The 15,820-nt window shown below is 47.8% G+C and overlaps 1 protein-coding gene across 6 annotated transcripts in view; it reads right to left on the bottom strand.

The window, feature by feature from the left end:
* NOL4L (nucleolar protein 4 like) overlaps window positions 1-15,820 on the bottom strand; it is a gene marked incomplete at its 5' end in the record, with an annotated part of 135,521 nt that overhangs the window by 51,958 nt on the left and 67,743 nt on the right. The window contains one exon of one of the 6 annotated variants that reach the window (XM_081196177.1): window positions 6,251-6,399. The exons of 3 other annotated variants lie outside the window; for them this stretch is intronic. Of the gene's footprint in view, window positions 1-4,505; window positions 4,730-5,285; window positions 5,376-6,250; window positions 6,400-15,820 lie in introns of those variants that run through there. 2 more of the 6 variants (XM_081196176.1, XM_081196175.1) reach the window with 2 other exon arrangements.

Genomic DNA, 15,820 nt, shown 5'->3' with positions numbered 1-15,820 from the left:
GTTGTGTGCTCCACCTTGATATCATCCATGGTGAAGGGCAGGATGATATAAAATTTATAAATAAGGAGTGTACTTGAGAAGGGGACTAAGCCTGCATCCCAGCCTTTGGGAAGCAATCCTGCCTTTCACTGGACAGCCTCACCTCTTCAACCAGGTTGGAGAACGGCCCCCATACCCCATGAGCCAACACTGACAGGTGGGTGGGGCTACCCACCAGTCAATCATCTGACATTATGACATCAGGTGACCGGCAGGTAAGCAGTCCCAACCACCTGTCAAGGTTGACCCCCACAGGGTGGGTGAAGCAGCTTCCAGCAGGATTGAAATCTCCACTCACCAGCTGATGAGAGGAAGGTTCCATCCTGCTAGGTCTACTTCACTAGCATGTTTCCCACAGGAAAAGAGCTGGTGAAGTAAGACCCAGCAGGACTGCACCCAACTCCCGGCCCATCAGCTGATGCCACCCAGTGTTGGTCAGGTGGATGTGGTTTGGGGGAAATGGCCTCATGGCCAAACTGGACCTCTGAGTACCCCGAGTTCTGTTTCTTGGTCACCCTGGAATGTTGGGTTTTATTTATATGATGATGATACTGAGCATTTATATAGTGTTTTCCAGTTTCCAAAGCCACTCACATGCATTATCCAGCAATGTTTAGTTCATCTCTGAGGTGAGCAGGTATCATTTGTGTATTACAGATAGTGGGTTGACACTGTGAGGTCCAAACTAGATGCGAAACTAAGGCTGTAATCCTGTACCCACCTCCCCTTTGGAGTGAGCCCCACTGTACCTAATGGGAATTAATTCTGAGTGTACGTGCATAAGTTTGTGCTGTAACTGTGTCACATACTGGTTTTTAAAATTAATAATAATAATAGCAGATGTGATGAGATTTCCATGCGGAAGGAAGATTTAACCATCCCCTCCATTGCACTGGTCCAAGTGAGGAAAGGGGTGCTCAGACTTAGGAACTTTGTGTCAGAGGCAATATTTGAACCAGGAATGCCCTGGTCCACAGCTGAATCTCTTAACCATTACGCTACTCAGCTCTCTTGTGTATCCATTTCATTTATAAAACGTATTAGTCATTTTCCCTAAAAATAGGCCAAAGCAACACATAGTGTTGAAAACTTCAAAACTAAGTTACTCGTGCCCCTGACAGCGGTCCATTTTTTTAAGAAAAAGGGATGGGGAAACTATGAAAATTGGTGAATCAGCAGCCATGCGTAAGATCTGATTATTTAGAAAACTATTCTAAAACCACATGAGAGATGAGGGGTGGGATGTGAGTCAATAATGTTGTGATAATATAGTCCAACCTCTTCTGTAAGGTACTCATTTTATTGTTGTTATTTAAAAAACAAATTAACAAGGACAGAACTGCACAAGGTAGCACTAAACAGAGGGACAGTGAGCAGCCACAAGGAATATTTCATCTAAGCAGTAACATCCACCACTTCTCCAAGTTATCAAGCATTAAACACAGTCTTGTGAGCATGTCTAGAAGATACTGAGCCACATTTAATCATGGCATAACTACTTCAGTCCACAGAAAAGTGCATTCTATAGAAAGGGAAATTCTTTCGACTCCAAGCACTGGGGGCTGTTACATAGCCGATATTGCACCTGGAAGCCTAGAAGCCCGATGGAATCACCAATGAAGCCCAGTGGCCGTACCCAAAGACCACACAAAAGGACAAAGAATGCTACCTGCTTTTACACTATACAAATCACATGCAGCAAAAGCCTTTCTGACAGGTTGGCTAATGTGTGCTGCTCTTCACAGCAAGCCCTACTCTCATCATTATCCATTGCATGAAACTGTACCCCTCTTGGGTGTAACAGAAGAGAATCTGCTCAGGAACACTGTACCAGCTAAGACATTAAAATATAAGAAATGGAGCTGGAAGCATTACTTGATTAATCAATTATAATACATTAGCTGCAGATGTATTTTAATCAGAGCTGTCAGCCCTGAAAGAATGTTCAGTGCTGATAGTCTCTTTTGGGGGGAGCATACAAGCCATGCATTAAAAGGATTTTGAAAACAATACATGATATGCCTTTTATTTATGGTAAAGGAATAATCACTTTCATTGAATAATATGCTCAAAATACCACCTACATTGAGACAGAGGTAATTGTTGTAATCAGCTTAACATTAACGGTTGATTAATTACTTAAAAACATTATAAAGAAATTTGACTAACACCTCTTGATCCTGAACACTTTTACTTGAGAAAGAGGCATATTAAACTTATTTCCAAATTGTACTTACAGGGCAATTCTATACATGTCTACTCAGAAGTAATTCCTATTAAGTTCAATGAGACTTACTCCCCGGTAAGTATATACAGGAATCCAAATATATAGATTTCATATGAGCATACTTGATATTTGCTAGATTCCCTATCACCCTCAATTCCTGTCCTTTTCCAGATCAGAAAGACAGATATTTAAACATGAAAAGTATTCCATATGTCACTGCTCGAAGCAAAAAAGGAGCAAACTCTACAGAAAAAAGGTTTCCAAATTTCTGCCTCCAGGCATATTTAAAGCAAACACTGTTGGGGAGGGAGGGAACAGGGCTACAAGCCATGCCAGGGGGAACTGCTGTCAGACAGGCTTTCAAAACTGCCCTTCCTGAAGCTGGAAGGCTTTGCTTAGCCTTCAGCAGGCGAGAACTGGCACCCAGTTCCAAAGTCCATTAGAGCCAAGAAATATGGATTCATTTTATTTGAATTGCTAACCTGCTCACACCCCTCAAGCTCAGGACAGATTAAAACATTTAAAAATGGTTGCAAAGCAGGCAAATTATCCACACTCTTCAGCATTAAACAAAAAGATGGCACAATACAACCCAAAGTGCCACATGGGGAAGGAAATCCCACAGATGGTAGGCAGCAACTCAAAATACCCCTTTATACGTCTTCCTGTACAAACTTGGTTCTCGAGAGGGAATAATCAAGTGAGTATTTGGGGGAGGTCTAAAAAAATGTGAGGCTATCAATAAAATCCTCGGAGTTACACACCCAGGTGCCATGAAAATCCATCTAGGTCTAGGACTAGTCAAGGCTCACGTTCCTGCTCTGCCATGGGCTCAACAGTATCAGTCTCAACAGAAAAATGGGAGCACAATGAGAGTTGTAGCCTTGGGGGGCCTCACTGGGTTTTTTTGCCCCAGGTGAACCCCATAAGAGGCGCCATTGAGGCAGTGTGTGTACAAATGTGCGTGGGGGGTGCCAAACTGGATCTTTGTCCCAAGTGAAATAACGCTTCGTTTCGGCCCTGGCAAAGAACATGAAATCTCAATGTGGGCACTAGAAAAAAAAGTCTTCTAACTTGAAATGACATGTTTTGGAGTAAACAAGTGAATTAGAAAACTTTGCACACTTTGCTAGGGAAAACTTTGCACACTTTGCTGGTGACTATCTGAGTGATAAAACATGAACAGTATTTGCACTGCAGATGAGGGACTTGTTGAACTCAAATAGGCACTGGATTCAATATTGCAGAGGAAAGGCTCCAATGAAACCTACCAAGATTCATTTAAAGCAGAAGAGGAAAATAGGCATTTGACAGTTACCACCTACCCTACCTTAATGGAAGTGTTCCCTCCCATCCCAAGTCCAAACTCTCCCCTTTGCCCAACCTATACCCTGCCAAACCTATACCCTGCCAACAGTTCACTGTCTGTTCCACCAAATATTAAGGGAAGTGACATTACTGCCAAGAAACTATTAGCATGTGACGCCTGTTCCATTGTTCCTCCACCCAGCTGGGGAGAAAAAACACAGGAAGTAAATAGCAGACCTGAGAAAGGGTTTGCGAAAACAGAGCCAGAAATATTTCCCATTAAGAAAAGTACTCTTCGCAACACAGCATCAAGGCTTGCTTTTGAAAAGCCTTCACCTTACCCACAGATACACTCATTCCTGGGGACTTTCCCCCTTCCTTTTCTGCACCAACCCTTCTCTCCCACCCCCCAAGCTCCCCCCCCCCAAGCTCAGGCAGGCAAATCTTGACGGAGTGTTTGCAACGAGCTGGTGCCCGGAGGTTGCTGCCTGAAGCAGGGATTGACCCATAAAGCCCAGCTTTACCTCCGGGGAGAAATCTATTTCCAGTCCAGTCCACCCACCCCCACCCAAAAGGGGAGGAAGAGCTGGAGGAGGAGGAGCGCCATGGCAGAGAGAGAGAGAGAGAGAGAGAGAGAGAGAGAGAGACCCCCGCCCCTCCTACTCTCCAGGTGGAAAGGAGATGATGGAGGAAAGGCTAGGGAAGGGAAGGGGGGTGTCTCTCCCTGCGCCTAGGGTGGGAAAGGGAAAATCGATGCTGGAGAGAAGGAGAAGCAGCTCCCTGGGCGAATTGATGGGTCTGGAGCTCCCCATTGATCTGCCTTCGCCGCCGCCTCTCCCCACTTTCTTCTTTCTGCGCTTTTGTGCTCTTCCGGGGAGGGGAAGATGCTGGCGAGGGAAGGGAAAGGAGGAGAAGGGAAGGACGCGCTAACCTTAACCTTTCTCCAGGCATCGGGCTCATTAGAGACGCTAATGAGAGGCCGCTCGGAGGGGGGGGGTTGTCTCTAGGTGCTAAAGAGGGGAAGACGAGGCCGAGGCGGTTCGGTTCGGGTAGCTGTCTGGGAAGGAGGGTCGGTAGGTAGAGGAGTCGTGGGGGCCACTCTGGAATCAGAACGCACGAGGGAGTTTTCAAAAACGGCGAGATTCCGCCCCTCCTCCCTCGAGCCAACGGGACCCCGGCCCGCCGGCCCCGATCCACGCATTACCAGCCTCACAACTCCGAGCGCCGCGTTTGACTCCCCCCCGGCTGGCTGCGCGCAGATTCCGCGCGAGGCCACCCATCCAGCCGCTCCCCTCACCCCGGCCAAAACGCCAGCAAACTGTCAGGCGAGCCCTGCCCGACACGCAGCACTCTGTAACTACTTTTCACACACGCGCGCACAAACCCAGCGCCCTGCTCTTGCGCGCACAAGAAGGAGAAATGCGGTGTTACTACAAACTCATTCACTTCGCAGCTGCCCACGTTCCAGTGGGACAGGTCACAGGAGTGCGTCTCCAGCAACTGTTGTAACACTCGTCGGATGAGTTCCCGGGTGTGCATCCACACATGCACACACCCCTCACTCCCACCCAGTAAAGTCCTCGCAACTTCCTTCCTGGAGACGGGCCCCAGGCCGTCCTCCATTGTATCTACCCGGATTACACGGAGCAGCCGCCCACCACCGGGTCCTCCTCCCCTGCCCACCTCCGTGTACACACAGAGCCCGAGCAACCTGTCAACAATCGCCGGGCGCGCGGCTGCTCCTCCACGAGTTCAGTCCGGCATTCACACGCCCCCTGTTCCCTTCCGCCTCCACGCGCCTCCCATCCCTCTCCCCCCCGTACTGCCAGGCATCGCTGAACACTCTTCTTCCACCTCTTGCCGTTGACCCCCGCCCCCACGGATTCTCCCCCCCCCCGAGCATTCCAAGCGCAGAGTGTATGCGGCCCGTTGGCTAACTCCAAACGGACACCCCCCCTCCCCGTTCCTTGAGCGCGCTCCTCTCTCCGCGTCCCCACCCCGCAGTCGCGGCTCTTCTTCCTCCACCACCCCCCATCGGAGGATCCCGAGGAATTCCTATAGTGGCAAGCAAACAAAAGCGCACCCCCTCCGATCAAGGACGCGCCCCTCCAGTCGCAGGCTGCTCGGCGCTCCCCTCCAATAAACTTGCCTCCGCCCCTTCCGTGCCCACACGCCCCCTCCCCACCCCCACGCGTGGCCGCCCCCTGAAAAAGGCGCCCGGGAGTGTAAAGCGCTTTGGCTGCCGGAAAGTGAAACAAGAGAGCGAGCGCGGCGAGGGCAGCCCCGCCGCCGCCGCCCCCCATCCCTCCCCGAGCGGCCACCTCTCGGGGGTCTTCCACCCGCACGCCCAATTCGCCGGCGCACACCCCGGGGTCGCCAGGGCTTTCCGGACGCTCCTCCTTGGGTACGCACACCTTCCTCTCTCTGCGCGCCCCCAGTGCCAGCCTAGCCTGGGTTCAACTCGACCACCACCCCCTCCCGGGGTGGGGGAATGGCTGGCTGGCCCCAAGACCCACAAGTTGTCCCCCCCCCGCCCCGCCAAGACCCGCTGCTTTTGCTCGTAGCAGGGCGCACGGAGCGCGGCGCGTCCGGGGACGCACGGCCCCCCTCTCTCTCTCCTCCCGTTCCCTGTGGCCGGGGCGGCCCGTCTCCTGCCCGGCCCCAGCGATCGCCTACCTGCTGCGGGGCCGCTGCGGCGCCTGGGGCCCGCCGCCGGCCTGCGCCAGCCCTGGCCGAGAGAGAAGGGGGCGCTCCGGGGAAGGCTGACAGCCAGCTGCTGCCCGAGGAGGAGCGCCCCGCCGGGAGGGGAGCGGAGAGGAGAGAGGAGGGCTGGCACTGCGGAGCACGTCACTCCCGGATCGGGGGGAGGGGGGAGCGAGAGAGGGAGAGACGGGGAAGAGAGGGCTGGGGGAGGGGGGACACAGGCAGCCTGAGCCTCCTACACGCATCCCGGGAGGGGGGGGGGGAGACCAGGAGGCGGAGGAGGCGGCGCACGCCCTGTCGGAGACACATAGGCGCACACACCGTGCGCGCAAGGAGGCGAAAGCCAGAGGGAGACGCTGTGTTGTGTCGCCGGAGGGTGGAGAGAAAGAAACGGGGGGAAACGCACGAGGAGAGGAGGAGGCAGAGAGGGAGGGAGGGAGGGAGAGGAGCCCGTCCATTTTCTAAAGAGCGGCCTGGACTCCTTCGATGATGGAAGGCAGGTACGAGGCATCCTGCGGGAAGGGCAGGGCTGGATGTGCCCTGCAAAGAAGAGGGGCGCTCCCAGCAGGTTATTCACAAGGGGCGCTCGCTCAGACACACACCGGTCCGTGGCACTTTTCGGGGAACTACCCACGTTCAAGTTCTTGCTTACAGTGGTACCTCGGGTTAAGAACTTAATTCGTTCTGGAGGCCCGTTCTTAACCTGAGGTACCGCTTTCGCTAATGGGGCCTGCCGCTGGAGCACGATTTCTGTTCTCATCCTGAAGCAAAGTTCTTAACCCGAGGTACTATTTCTGGGTGAGCGGAGTCTGTAACCTGAAGCGTCTGTAACTGGAGGTACCACTGTGCTTGGGAGCAAGTTCATAGGCCAGCCCAAGACAGTTTGGTGCCGGCGGCAGGAAATCCAAATGGCTTTACTCAACAAGAGGACACAATCCACCACGCAAAGCGGAGAATGACAGCTCTCATTATTTCTCATTATTTCAGCGAGAGCTTCCAGATGAATTGTGTTCCAAGGACCAAACCTTTTGCCACATGTGTGTTGAAGGTGTTTCTCTGATATGACATGTCAGGATGTGCTGTAGTTGTTTGCTTAAGGCTGCCAATAACTGCATAGGTATTTGAATGCCTAAGCTAAGGGCATGACCCCTGGCCTCTCCTGGCCTAAACTCAACACTATTTGTTTCAAATCAATTACTTTAATATTATTCAATAGGACTTGCAGCTTGCCTCCAATCAGAAAGTAAAGGAAGTTGAAATTGGAGCAGTTTGAAGTGGAATTCAAAATCTACATTAAACTGTAAACGTGTCATTTGGTTTCCATGCCTCCCAACATTTGGGCTCTGCTTGTCCCGCCAATTTCCCCTGGGAAAATCTACTTTTTACTGCTGAATCAAAGCAAATGTCAATTGGGGTGGAAAGCAACAAGGCAAACTGAAAACCTCTTGGACCCCTGCTTTCTAGGCAGGGGACACGCAAAGCATGGACGAGCCCTTTGAACCAGCAGGAAAACCAGTTTGGTTGCTGAATGTATCCAGATGCCACAGACATGAGGAGAGATGCAAACCTGTTTCGGATTGTACTGGAAGCAAATGTTAATGGAGGTGAACTCTTAACATGCAGTTCCATGTTAAGTTCATGCTTGGTGCCCCTCTGGAACTGACCAGAGGGGCACCAAGCATGAACTTAAGTGGTATCCAGTACCTAAGGTGGGATACAACTGTTGTTGAACAGATTTGGAACAGTGAGCACGGTGCTATCCAATTCAACATATATTCAAACCAACATATAACTGGACAATTGCCAAGAAAGTCCAAAGAGGAAATTTCCCCAAAATGAAGGAGCTGGTTAAAAGGATGTTGAAGGGGAAAGTGTATATAGGGTTAAATCTCCCCAGAATGCTTGGGAATGCTTAAAACCACAGATAGTAAGATTACAACAGGACTATAGAACATAAATAAGGAAAGGTACCACTTAGAGCCAAGAGCTTTTTCTCTAATGGTACTGGTGTTTTGGACAAACTTTTTCACTGGTGGTGCAGAAATTCAAAAGGCCCCATCCATACTGGCATTCTATCAGCTGTTGAAGATACACTAGCTGAGGCAAGCATTCCCCTGAACCTGAACTTCCTGAACAAATTGTTTTAATTGTTGTTCAGCTGCATTCTTTTTAACTGGCTTATTTAATGTATACCTTAATTATGGGTGTTTTTAATGCTTTGAGGGAATTGTTTTATTGTGTGTCTTAATGATGTATGGATTTATAATTGATTTTATACTTGTAAACTACTTAGAAGCCATTTTTGTATGTAAGCAGCAAACAAGCAAAAAAAATAACGGGATGCTGATCAGAGCCAAGGAAGCAATTGGAGGATATGAATAGGGCTACTAGACACGATGGCTATGTTTTCCCTCTACTATCAGTGACAGTATGCCTCTAAATACCAGTTGTTGGGAATAATAATAATAATAATAATAATAATAATAATAATAATAATAATAATTTTTATTTATACCCCGCCCTCCCCAGCCAAGGCCAGGCTCAGGGCGGCTAACAAGCACTAATAAAAACAAGTTGACTGAATACAACTTAAAAACAAGATTAAAATACAACCTTAAAATATTGAAACCTTAAAATATTAAAATGCAGCCTCATCACAGGAGGAGAAAGGAAAAAGAAAAAAGAAAGAGGGGGAGAGAATGAAGTTGATTCCAAGCCAAAGGCCAGGTGGAACAACTCTGTCTTACAGGCCCTGCGGAAAGAAATCAGATCCTGCAGGGCCCTGGTCTCATGAGACAGAGCGTTCCACCAGGCCGGGGCCAGTGTTGAAAAAGCCCTGGCTCTGGTTGAAGCTAATCTAACTTCCTTAGGGCCCGGGACCTCTAGGGTATTGCTATTTATGGACCTTAAGGCTCGCCGAGGGGCATACCGGGAGAGGCGGTTCCGTATGTACGATGGTCCTAGGCCGTGAAGGGCTTTAAAGGTCCAAACCAGCACCTTGAACCTGACCCTGTACTCCACCGGAAGCCAGTGCAGCTGGAAAAGCACTGGGTGAATATGCTCCCATGGCAGAGACCCTGTGAGGAGCCTCGCCGCAGCATTCTGCACCCGCTGGAGTTTCTGGGACAGCTTCAAGGGCAGCCCCGCGTAGAGCGAATTACAGTAGTCAAGGCTGGAGGTGACCGTCGCATGGATCACTGTGGCCAGGGTGGGGCAAAAATGAGAAGAGTGCTGTTGTGCTTAGGTCTTGCTTTTGGGCTTCCCATTGAAATCTGGTTGGTCACTGTGAGAACAGGATGCTAGACTAGGTGGGCCATTGGCCTGATCCAGAAGGCTCTTCTTACGTTCTTATGAACGTTCACTTCAGAAAATGGAAGTCTTGTTCCAATGAGAACAAGCAGGAACACAAGCTTTGATTAAATAAATTCAAGAGATGAAAATAAAAGTAGTCAAGGAACACATTGCTAAAAACATGAAGACCAACTACCAAAAATGTTTTTAAATATATTCAAACAGGACATTAGCTAGAGAGGCCATTGGAGCTTTAGATGGCAAAGGTGTGCTAAAGGAGGAAAAGGAGATTGCAGCTGAATGAATTATTTGCATCTGTTCTCAAAACAGTAGCTATAAGAACTAAGGCAAACAGCAGTAACAAGAGACAAAGTTTTAGACCTTATCAACAACTTAAAAGTGAGCAATTGACTTGGGGGAATGAGTTCTCTGCAAGGCCAAACATGCATGGAAAAGGGGGGGGGGGAGAGACAGACAATTACAAGCTGCAAGTTCAGCTGAAGTAGAAGGAACCAGGGTGCAGTTGTCCACAATGTTGCTTTGGGAATATGAAGCAGAGGCAGCACTTTTGCCACCTGCTGTAGTGCTCACTAAACCCATGCTGTGTTCTGCAAATACATTTGTCAATAAAATACATTACAGCGATTCATACATATGTGGCGTTCTCTCATCCCAAGAAAGTTAAACATTGCCTGCCACACTGCCCCATAATCTCTCAAGGTGTGTGTGACCTTGTTTCCACATGTAGGACCCAAAAGGATCATAGCGAGTTGTGCTGGACTGAAAGAGAAAGGGTTCGGGGGGGGGGTGAGGGTTGAGAGCGTGGGTCTTAGAGGACATGTGTCGAGAAAAGACTGGAGAAGCTGCCTCTGGGTGGTGGCGCTGGGATTAGGGAGAGTCTAGTTGCAGTGGATAAGTGGGTCAAATGAGGCTAAGGTGGTTCAAGAAAATAATAGCCATGGGTGGGAGGAGGACCATGAGAACTAGCAACCACATACATTCGAAGGAAGGACGACAAACAGCCAAGGGAGACAAAGCATTATTTATCAAGTAATCCTTCATAAAATACTGGCAGAGCAGGGGTATTGGCACGTCTCCCAAAAGTGGGGGAACACATTTCAGCTGCCACTGCAGAAGCGGTAAGTCATTCCATCAACTGTCCTACTGACACTTTTTTATTATTATTAACCAACCTTTCTCTGTGGCCACTTGTCTTTGTGGTTCCTGTGCTGACCCCCCCAGCAAAGTGACCCCCTACACTGTCACTCAGAGACATAAAAACTACTGCCGAGGCAAGAATTCAAAGTCCAATCCACCAAATTACTCATCTGCAAAACAACAGAGCTCTGCTTGGTGTGACCTAAGAGGAAATTCCTCCCCCAAAAACCTGGGTCTTAAAGGAGAAAGTGAGTAAAGGTAAAGCAGCCTGATGAACAGACAGCAAGAGCACCAATGTTGGGGAAAGAGACAGAGATAGGAAAAGGCATTGGAGGCAAAGCGGCTGATGGGAAGTGAGGTCTTGAGAAAGGACAAGGGAGAGGAGGTGGCATGAGCAAAGCAGTGTGGAGGGGGAGATGGGTTTATTTGAGGAATTGGATACACATCTCCCTGCCACGCATTCACTGACCTGTCATTTCCTGACAAATCTCAGCACAGGTTTTTACAAGCACCCTGCTGCCGTTGTGCATGGATGCTTACCCCCATCTACGTAAGGAAGGCCAGGCAGTTGCCAGTACCCACAATTATACCCCTTATTTGATCAGTGCAGTTTATGGGACCAAAAGCCTTACTCTTTTGAGAATCATTGCCCTGTGCTAATGGGATCCTGGGGGACTTTTTTGTTTGTTGCTCAGTTGCATGAACTGATGCCAGGCATAAAAAGTCCAAGACAGTTACATTTAAATTTGGAAGAGGAGATTTCTTAAAAAATGAGAGGATTAGTTAAAAGTAACTTGAAAAGAAAAGTCAGACCTGTTCTGTCCTTTCAGGAAGCTTGGAGGTTAAATGAACCTAGTTGAATAAATAAAATATATAACACAGATCAGAAAGGCTACAAACAAGCCGACAAGGATGCCAGTGTGGTTATATAGCATAGACAAGGAAGCTGTAAAATCCAAGGAGGCTTCCTTTAAAAAGCGGAAGTCTTGCCCAAATGAGGAAAACAAAATGAATAATGCCTGAGCTTCCTTCGCCTAACAGTAAGCCAAGCACAAAAAGAAGTAGAAGGCCAAATTTCTGAAATATATGTATTACATAGATCTATAAAAAACAGTATAACAATTTGAATATATCTGTAGAAGGAAACCATTCAATGACAAAGAAGTGGAAGTGGGTGGGGAGATTTTAAAGATCATCAAATGAATTCTTCAATCAGCCTATTTATGCCATTTTTTAAATAATTCTCTGTTGTACGTCCTATTTTTTTCTGGTGCTTTCACACTGATTTTGGTTGTTAATAATAATAATAATAATAACAACAACAACAACAACAACAACAACAACAACAACAACAATACTACTACTACTAATAATTTATTATTTATACTCCGCCCATCTGGCTGGGTTTCCCCAGCCACTCTGGGCGGCTTCCAACAGAATATTAAAAACAGTACAGCATCAGACATTAAAAACTTCCCTAAAGAGGGCTGCCTTCAGTTGTCTTTTAAAAGTAAAATAGTTGTTTATTGCTTTGACATTTGCTGGGAGGGCGTTCCACAGGGCAGGTGCCACTACAGAGAAGGCCCTCTGCCTGGTTCCCTGTAACCTTACTTCTCGCAATGAGGGAACCGCCAGAAGGCCCTCGGCGCTGGATCTCAGTGTCCGGGCTGAACGATGGGGGTGGAGATGCTCCTTCAGGTATACAGGACCGAGGCCGTTTAGGGCTTTAAAGGTCAGCACCAACACTTTGAATCGTGCTCAGAAACGTACTGGGAGCCAATGCAGATCTCTCAGAACCAGTGTTATGTGGTCCTGGCGGCCACTCCCAGTCACCCGTCTAGCTGCTGCATTCTGGATTAATTGCAGTTTCCAGGTCACCTTCAAAGGTAGCCCCACGTAGAGCGCGTTGCAGTAGTCCAAGCGGGAGATAACTAGAGCATGCACCACTCTGGCAAGACAGTCCGCGGGCAGGTAGGGTCTCAGCCTGCGTATCAGATGGAGCTGGTAGACAGCTGCCCTGGACACAGAATTAACCTGTGCCTCCATGGACAGCTGTGAGTCCAAAATGACTCCCAGGCTGCGCACCTGGTCCTTCAGGGGCACAGTTACCCCATTCAGGACCAGGGAGTCCCCCACACCCGCCCACCCCCTGTCCCCCAAAAACAGTACTTCTGTCTTGTCAGGATTCAACCTCAATCTGTTAGCCGCCATCCATCTTCCAACTGCCTCCAGACACTCACACAGGACCTTCACCGCCTTCACTGGTTCTGATTTAAATGAGAGGTAGAGCTGGGTGTCATCTGCATACTGATGAACACCCAGCCCAAACCCCCTGATGATCTCTCCCAGCGGCTTCATATAGATATTAAAAGCATGGGGGAGAGGACCATTATGGTATTGGGGGAGGGGCTGTTTTATGCAGCTGTTTTAATTCTATACTGTTTTGGTAGAACACTGTTAAAAAGTGGTACATAAATTCCATGTCAGTCTTCCCTGTAGAAGCTGTTGCAGAACACACACCTGAACTACTGTTTTAAGGGAGGATATAACTATGGCCATGATTGAGCTGATCTGCTAAGTAGACCGGATGTACTTGTTGTCCCCCACCCCACCCCGCCAGGCTCTCCCCCTGCAACTTTTCCATTGTCAATACAAGCAAGCAGAAGGTCTCCAGTGATCAACTTAGAACAAGAATCTTGCAGTTACACATAATACTTCTACTCAATGCAAAGAGTCACAACACGCCATCACAGGTGCTGACACTGTATCTTGCACCTTCAGGCGAACTGCTACAAAGCTCCTACTCTCAGTTCCACTCATTGTGTACAGAATGTGTATATATCTGTGCCTATCCAGATGCAGATCTAGATATAATATGTTTGATAATAACATTTGTTCAGCCCGATTTTTCCAATTTCTGCAGTGCAAAGGTTCTGCAAAAGTTAATCAAGAGCAAAGGGCAGTGGAGAAAAAAACAAAAATACAAACAATTATATAGTAGCTTCCTTTTGCAAACATGATTAAGGGAGGCCCTGGTGGTCATTACAAGAGATCTTGGGTCCCCAAGAGAGCGATTGACTCACAAAATGAGTCTGTGCTAGTCACTTGATGTCCTTGTGCCTCTGGAAAAAAGTTAATAGATACATAGCGGAATATGTTAGGCTTCACATTGTCAACCAGCTGTCCTAAGTAATGAACTTTAGAAATGTAAACCTTGCATGAGACCAGTTAGGAGGGGGGGGGAAAATCCCATATTTTAGGGAATGCCTTTTCACATGCAAACTTCCTCCTACATTTTTCTCTTCAAAAGTGGCCCTGCTTAAAGAAAAAGGCTCTGCTTCAGATACCTTGGACTACTAACTGAGGTTTAAAAAGTGGCTGAGAGAAGCAAGGCCTTCCCAATGCCCCCCCCTGTGGAATTTGTTACCTAGGTAAGCCCACCCAGACTCCTACGAAAGACTGATAAAAACTGCAACGCCTAGTCAGCTAGTTAGCTATACTGATTAAAATATTCTGATAGACTAAGAAGTGTCCCCCATTAACTGGGCGACAAATGTTAACTTTTTAATAACCATTTTAATGCAGTTGACAACTGGATGACAGTTTCTATTGCAGAAGAGTTACGTTCTCCTATGCGAGAAAAGAGGAAGTCCCTCTTCTAAAACGATACTGCTGCTGCTGATACTAGATGCACTAGAGTACCATCTACACTCTTGAAGATGGTTCAGAGATTGCAGCTAGTGCATAACACAGCAGTCAGTGTCTTGGTGGACCTGATGGACCTGAAATTACATAACATTTATTCTCAGACACTTGCATTGGCTGCCTACTTGCTACTGAGCACAATTTAAGGTTTTGGTTCTGACATACAAAGCCCTCGATGGTTTGGAGCCATCACCGCAAGGGGTGCCACTCCCAATGTTGTCCATTCGCACAACTTGAGGTCTCATTTGCACATTCTTGCAGATTTAGGCTGCAATCCTCTACTCATTTTCTTGGGGCTTACTTCTGAGTAAACATATATAGGACCGCACTACCAAGCAGTCAACTAAGACATAACATGCTTATTTTCCTCAAGCCTCTGGGTGGAAAACTGGGTGCTGATTCATTGTTCTGGAATTTAGCTGTCGCTAAATGGCCTTATTGTTGTTTACTTTTGTTATTTAAATTAATAGTTTGATTTTTAATGTGTCTTCAGGTGTCTTGAGGGGGGCTTCCATATCTGAAAGGCAGGATGTGAATCAAATAAACAGTACTTTTTTATATTAAAAAAAAACCCTTATTGTAGGAAGATCATGATATTATGTAGGGGGAATGGGAGTTCATGTTTTGTGTCCCAGCAATGACGACTGCTTTCATCTGTGCTCTCTGCAGACCCAACCCACAGATGGGACCAAGAAATGTTTAGCATAAATAGCAGATTGAAGACCCGCAGGCCACCCAACTACCTTTAGCCTTTCAGGAATGGGAAGAGGAGAGATGAACACAGGGCACAAATCCTCCCCAGCACAAAGCAATGTTCAGCTCCCACTCACTTCACTAGCTTTCTATAATATCCAGTCTTGCTACTCCCACCACCCTGCCCTCATGCCTTTGGTTTGAAGAAAAATGCCTCTTGAAGATATTCTCTAAATTTGGCGCCTGCACCAGGTGTGACCGCCTGCTCCATTCCTAACACACCTCAAATTCCAACGGATGTCAGGGGAGAGTTTGGGATATGCAAGAGAGGAAGGGCTGGGTCCTGCCATGGCAACTCTGTCTCTTAAAATAGCTCTAATGGGTCTTGCAAATCCATAGCAACCAGCACGAAGCCTAACAGGGACATGTGGTATCTGAGTTCCAACGGCAGCTACCGCCGTGTTCTACGCTGACAAAATGACCTCCTCTTGGGCTGCTGCCCAGGAAGGTTTCAAAAATGTTCCAGTACTCCCTTTAACTTTGGTTGCCGGACCCCACACCAAAACAAGGCTGGGGGCTTTAGATCACAAACAGGTAGTTCAGATCTGATTTTGCTGTGCCCACAACTGTCCACACATTCCCTTTTTTTGGACTTGGATATGTTGTTTAATAATCTTGTTGTATATGGTATTGAAA

Source organism: Podarcis bocagei (genome assembly GCF_964188305.1).
Source record: "Podarcis bocagei genome assembly, chromosome: 5".
Taxonomy (NCBI): domain Eukaryota; kingdom Metazoa; phylum Chordata; class Lepidosauria; order Squamata; family Lacertidae; genus Podarcis; species Podarcis bocagei.
The sequence above is the reverse complement of the archived record's forward strand: the minus strand, read 5'-3'. Positions and strand labels throughout refer to the sequence as shown.